Source organism: Tamandua tetradactyla, chromosome 12, assembly GCF_023851605.1.
Source record: "Tamandua tetradactyla isolate mTamTet1 chromosome 12, mTamTet1.pri, whole genome shotgun sequence".
NCBI lineage: Eukaryota > Metazoa > Chordata > Mammalia > Pilosa > Myrmecophagidae > Tamandua > Tamandua tetradactyla.
Window position 1 is genome coordinate 42,749,991 of NC_135338.1, and position 7,667 is coordinate 42,757,657.

Consider the following 7,667-nt stretch of genomic DNA (forward strand, 5'->3'; position numbering starts at 1 on the left):
TGAACAAGATTGAAAGAGGTTGTATAGATCTATGTGTCTCATTGACTCACACTAGAAATACGAATGAGTTCTCGAAAGAATTACTTCAAAGATATGACTCTTTTATAAAGAGTGTTTAAATCCAGGGTACAGGGGGAAAACTGTTATCGCATGCTATGAGCTGTGTTCAAAAGGAAACCATCAGCATTAACACAGAAAGAGTAGAGGTAAATAACAGGGTGAAAGACAAGAGTTAAGAGGAGGTTTAGATCTCCTATTTGGTGAGGGTGTGTTTATTGGTTTTCTGTTTCTTGGGAACAATGAAATTATCCAAAATTGAGAATGTTGATGGACTGTGGACTTTGGGCCCTCTACATGATGCCCGATGAATGCAGGTGGCTGGAGGATGCACTGATGTAGAAGTAGATTGGTGAACGATGGTGTATACTCATGAACGAAGGTTGTGCTGCTACAAAAAGGAACAATGTCATGAGGCATGCAACAATGTGAATGAACCTATGAAACATTTGGTGAGACAAAATAAACCAGGAACAAAAACCGACAATGGTATGGTCACCTTTAGAAATGCTTGTAAGAAAACAGGGGCCTAGATTGTAAGCTTTTCGAGCAGACACATTAAATCTGGATTGGTGATTATTATTTTTGGATTTTGAGAGGCTGTTTTATATATATATATATATATATAACCTGATATTTAGAGATAAGAACGAAGCTGAACAGGTTGGGGTTAAAGTAATTCAGAGCGTAGGGGTAAGGAAGACAATATCTATATTTTAGAACCACACATGCTCTTTGAGACCAAGAGAAGAAAGTTTTATTTGCTTTGAACTGAAATTTTCTGTAGTGCAAAATGTAATTCAACCTATCTGTATAGCTCATTTGAACAACTGAAACACGGGAAGCACAGAATAAGAAAGAGATCCTTTAATCTTGTATAGATTATTGTAATGCCTGGAAATATCTTACAGTATATTAAGCAGATAATCAAAAAATATTAGCAAAGTCCCCTGAGGGAGGGGAGAAAGACTATTAAACCTTACCATCAGGGAATCCCCTGATACTGTGTCAAACCTTAGGGATACCCAAATCAACAGGCCATGCCCTCGATCATGAGGCTTACTCTTTTGAAGCTTATGCAGGTAGCCGTGAAGCTTAGACTACTTACAAGCATGCCTAAGAGTTACTTCTGGAGGACCTCTGTTGTTGCTCAGATGTGCCCTCAGTCTCTCTAAGCCCAACTCTGCAAGTGAAATCATTGCCCTCCCCCTGCGTGGGACATGACATCCAGGGGTGAAAGTCTCCCTGGCGACATGGGAGAGGACTCCCAGGAATGAATCCAGACCTGGCACAATGGGATCAACAATTCCATCCTGACCGACAGGGGGAAAAGAAGTGCAATTAATCAAGTATCAATGGCAGAGAGAGTTCAAATAGAATGGCGAGGTTACTCTGGAGGTTGCTCTTATGCAAGTTTCAGGTAGACCTTGCTACCTGTCATAACCTGCCAAACCCCAACCAAGACCATTCCAGCCAATCCTAAAGAACACCTAAGGCAATATATAAGATTCCACAAGGGCTCCAGGCACTAGAGTAACTTTCCAGAAACCTACAACCTCTAGATGGGTCCTTGGTCCAGATGAATCCTGAAAGCTAGCCCAGCCTCTCCAGAACATCAGATAGTTCCATCTCCTTACCCCATATTAGTGACAGACCCTCCCAAGAGCAAAAATTCAGAACTACCATAGCCCATACAACCCCAAAGAGAGGTATGGAAAGATCAACATGGTGGAAATATACATAGAATATAAGACAACAAATGAATATGAACGCTGAATCACTAAATTGATATCTCCTTTAGTCTCCAGTATTTTAGAGCATCTAAAAGCAAAAATCTAAAATTGTGGAATTTTAACCCATGTCAAAGTCTGAAATATGTTCTACAACTATTTGTGGTGCTGTGCTTTGAAATTTATAGCTTTTTGTATATATGTTATTCACAAAAATAGAAGAAAAAAGAAAAAATTGAAAACAATTATCAATTATGATGATAAAAAAGTATTTAAGCCCTCTAGCCTCCTATATTCTGGAGCAGCTAGAAGAAAAAAATACAAGAGGATTGTATGGTAGCCCATGACAAACTCTGGTATCTTATCCTGTAACCACTTTTTGAAGAGTGCTTTGAAAACTATTGCTTTTTTATTTCTTTGCTTTGTATATATGCTATGCTGCACAATAAAAAAAGTTTAAAAATTAAAAACTTTTGCACATCAAAAAAGAAAAGGAAATAATAAAGGTTAGGAAAATGGAAAAAGGAAACTGTGCCTAAATAAAAATAATGCTTGGGGAATAAACATTATAATTGTTTAGTGATCAAATAGTTCCTTTTTTTTTGCCAGATGATTAAGTTCCAAATCACATTAATCCTTTTAAATGAAAACTAACTAATAAAGTACATATTTAACTTGTATTTATCAGAGAGTCTTAACTGAGTAGCTTTGCAGATGGATGCTCAGAATACATTCTTTGCCATCAAATCTTTCACTGTCATCGCTCATCCTGACTGCTTCCTTCACCATTAATGACATTTCTCATTTCTGGAAAACTTTTCACCAGATATCAGAGATTTTAGTGTACAAAAGATTCAGAAATTTAAGTTGCTTTCATACTTAGAATTTAGATGTGCTTTCTTAGATTCAAAACTGATGATTTTCTAAGCAAAGAAAATATTCATATTGTAACTACCAAACAACTATCTGGCTTACCTAGGAGATATTATACAATGTGTCTGATGATTGAGTATTCACCCTGAAAATGTGAACTATAGATTTACTAATGGATTCTAAAAAAGCACATTTCAGTAAATTAAGAATAACTTCATAGCCCAGATACAGTAAGACATCTTAACTATTGGATGAATTTAATGGTTTCTCCTTAAGAAGAAAAAATGAGATCTTGTCGCCAAAATTGAATGGTGGGATTTAAGTAGCAGAGCATTGAGCAGGCAAATCTATAGGGATAAGCATGGGGATGAGGATGGTTTCCTTTGAAACTCCATGAAAGAAGAGCTGTAACTGATGCATGTGTGTGATGAAAATGTACCTTTATGAACAACTTTTCAAGGAGCAGGCATATTGAGGCAAATTTCCTGAGCCTCAATTACAACCTAATATTAAAATTTGTAGGCATTTTAAAGATTCATGATTAATGCAATAATGTGTTTGGATAGCACCCGAAGTTAAAGATCAAAAAGCAATTATCCACTAGCAAACAAACCATTGCTTCTATCAAAAACCACAGAAGAGCTTGATGTTAATAATATTAATGAGTATTGAAAAACGTGTTTATTTTACTGAAAAGGTCAAATGGTAAATGGACTGGAATAATACTGATATAAAACATTAATTGTACAGTAGTCTAATCAATGACAAGGTAATAGACAACATACTTCTATTTAAACCAGAAAGAAACTGATAGTTTGATCAAAACTAAAATCAATAATGCTGAAATTGTGAATAATAATAGAACATGCTGAAAAGTAACCTTTGGATCACCATTTCAGAGCTGTAATTATAATAATAATTACAGCTGATATTATCAATAGCAATTTATATAACTGTTGGATTGTTTTATTCTTATTAAATTTTATTTTGTAGAAGGAAAAAATTCATACTGAAATATACATTTAAATAGAATCCATTACTATGACAATACAAGGAACTAGATAGCATGCTTTTTGAAAGAATATTGACAAATACGAAAAATCACTTAATGATCATTTATCGTTCATTGAAAAACCATTAAAGAATCAAGTGAATGTTAGATGACTGCTTAACAAATAGTTCTGAAATTAAAATTAATGAATGGTTGCAGTAGGAAATGTTTATCTTATTTGTAAAACCTCACAGTGACTAAGAGAAACATGATGGGTATATTTGGAATTGCTATGTTAACTATGCAGTGAAAGCTGACACTATGTCAAAAATAGCACAATATATTAACAGTGCAGAATAATGTACTTGGGGTTTCCAAGAGGAACGTTATCTATGTCCAACAGGTATAAATGAACAATAACTGTTATTAGTGTCGTGAACATTCATCATGGGCATAATGAATTCCTGTAGTCATGGTAGTCTATCATTTGCATAATATATTACCATTTGCATAATAGGCTCACAGTGTCATAAAAGTTATAGATGAAAAAGTCACAGTAGATTGGATTCAGAGTATTTTCTTAATTCAGTTGCTCTCAATGGGATAATCTTTACATTCTGTCCAAGCATATCATAAATCACACAGTGCCACTTCTAAGAGATAGGTACCCTTTTATGGGTTGGATTGCGTCCCCCAAAATAGATATATTGATGTCCTAATTCTCATGCCTCATATGTTATTAGTTAAGTTAAAATGAGGCCAAGATGGATTAGGCTGGGCCATAATTCAGTATGAGTGATGCCCTTATGGGAAGGGAAGAGGACATAAAGACAGATACTCAGAGAGAAGAAAGCCAGAGGTCCTAAAGTCATGATGATAGAGGCAGAGACTGAGTTATGCCACAAGCCAAAGAACACAAAAGAACAAAGGATTGCCAGCCATGCCAGAAGGCAGGAGAGAGGCATGGAACATATTCTTCCCTACAGACTTCAGAAGGAGCATGGCCCTTCCAACCCCTTGATTTAAGACTTCTATGTAATATACATTTTCATTTTTTTAAGTCACCCAGTTTGTGTTACTTTGTTAAGGGCACCTTGAAAAATTATGACAACCTTAATGTTGCAGATTTCAGGGTTAGTAATTCCTTTCTCTAGTACTCAATCTTAAGAGTTTTAGTTAAATTCTTCTACAATTACAGGTTAGGATTAAGGAAAAAAAATGGCTCCTTAATTTTTAGGTTTTATCCTAGATTACTTTTTATGTTTATCCACCATCTCTGCTTTCTGGATGTGCACTATCAATAATAAATCATGTATCTTGGCTGTTTTGGGACAAGAGAAAACTTTTAATCCACAGCCCTTTGGTCTTATGTCTTACCACGTGCATAGTTCCTGCCTCTGTGGTTCTAAGGAAAGAGTTCTCATAGTTGATAGAAATAGCAGAATGAAATAACCAGAACAATAAACAGGAAAAATGATGCGTATTATCTTCTATATTTTAGTTTACCTTAATCTAAATGGCATAAAATGCTTAAGCCTTCTAACTTGAGATACTATAGCCAGAAGGGATATTTAATATTGTTAGCAGTGAAAATCAAGGTTGACAAAATAGGAAACAATTTTTAGTTCACACCCACTTTAGGAAGTATCATAGTGTTTAATGTAGGAGAGAATAAAACTTAACAAAGAATAGGATGTAAATACTGTACAAATAGAACTCATGGCAGGTATTTAATAAACAACAGTAAGAGCACAAGTTCCTTTATATTTATTAAATATATATATATTTTGGTGGGGGGTGCATGGTACGAGAATCGAATCCAGGTCTCACGCATGGAAGGCGAGCATTCTATGACTGAACCACCTGTACACCTGAAGTGGTAGATAGATTTAAAATATATTTTAAAACTGAAATAGACTTATAATGTGTAAATTACTATTCTTACTTCCTACTGAAATCATTGAAAATATGTACTAAATAGAATGTGTCTATCATTATGCACAGAATGGAAGTTAGAAATCACTAACAGAATAAGGATAGGGTCTCAGGATGCAACTTGAATGGAAGAAATCATAGTCCATAAACTTTTTAGAAAATGTCTTCACTACCCAAAAAAACCTTGCTAGGCTGCAGACTAGTGTAGGCAGGAATGGAACATATATGTGTGTGTGTGTGTGTGTGTGTGTGTGTGTGAGAGAGAGAGAGAGAGAGAGAGAGAGAGAGAGAGTGCATATACATGTATATGTACATAACATTTCCAGTAATGTAGTCTTTAGCTGTTGGGTTGATCTGTGTCTGTGAGCAGCTGGATCAGCTGGCCCTACCTACACTTTCTCCCCACCATGACTTATAAATCCACCCACTGGCTACATACTTGTCTTCCCTAAGCTAGAAATAGAATTGTTTTCTAAAAACTTTTAATTGGGTAGGGTTGGTGATTCTCTTTATTTTTGCTTTGAGGAGACTTGAAAGCCTTCATGACTGTATTTTATCCATGAATCCAGAAGTGGGGCCTGATGAAATTGAAATTGTAACACCACAACTAATTGATGAAAATATTATATTATAGTACATAAAAATTTGAGAAAATCAACAGCACAAGGGAAAAGGATCATGATAAACACGTTCAGTAATCAGCTGCAGAGAAAACAGGTGATTGAGAACTAGAGGAGACTTTAGTAACCTCAAAGAAATTCATGATACTATTTTATTTTACTAAATCAATAGCTAGCATGCTGCTATAAAAAAAATTAAAAGAAAACCAAAGTATATCTTGAGGAATTATAATATATTTGTAAAAACAACAAACATTTCACTTAAAGTTTAAAGAAGATAAAGGTTAGAAAACAACCCAACCTGTATTTTACAACTTAAAGGAATTCCCTCTTCCAAACATGACAGAATAACAGGAGTGTATTTACATTTATACTATAAATGACTGGTAAACTGAACAAAATATATGGAACAACTACTTTCAGACATTGGATTCCAAGTATCACAGGATAGTGATCCCTGAAATAAGGGAATTTAGTGAGGTTACCCCACAATCACTCCAAATTTCTACCTGGAGACATGTTTCAGAACACAAGGCACTGATGGAAATTGCAAGCAAAGCACAGTGGTCTTTGTAAGTTGAAAGAAAATATCAGACTTCAGAAAGAGTGAGGTGTTTGGACATTGCTGGTTGTAGTTCCAGACTATAGCAATGTATGCACAAAAAGAGCTTCAGAAATATGAGTTGGCATTGCTGTGCATTTTGCTGGATAGTATGAGATACTTGTGTAGAGGAAAGCTCTATGATGATGAGCAAAAAAGTTAGGACCTGAATCATTCCCAGATCAAACAAGGCCATGGGGCATTTAAATTCTGACCAGCCAGAGTGAAAAGTCTTCTTTGATCATTTATAGCATTCAGGCCCCTAAAAGGGCTATGCCTTAGTAGCAAGGTTCAACTATCCCTAGAGTAAATGCTATACTAAATCTGGCCAAATAAGCTTAAAAAGATGTCTCAAAAGAAAACTTAACTACAAGTTACTGTCTATACACCCCCTCCTGTGTCCCCCCAAAGAAAAGCACCACTCTTCAAAGAGAGTCAAGAAAATCCAACAACATACAATTAACAATAACAGCAGTTGAAATTAATCAATGAAAACAGTTCCAGAAATGATACATTATAGAATTAATAGATAAGATGTTGAAACCACTATTACTATGTTTGCACATTTAAAGGAAGGATGAACATAAGAGGAGAGAAATGGAAGTTCAAAAATTTTAAATATAGAGGAGATAAAAGTGCAATATCATTAAAAAAATTGCTGGTTGGGATTAGCAGCAGATTAGACGATGTAGAAGAAAAATTTGTGAGCTTGAAGACAGAAAGTAACCTAAGAGAAGCAGAGAAAAAAATGATTTAAAAATTAGCCATGTCTTATGAATTGATATTAATCAGTTTAAGTTTCTTAAATTAATAAAGGCAGTTTCTAAGTAACTTCCTAAAAATCAGTAGGGAAAATTTAA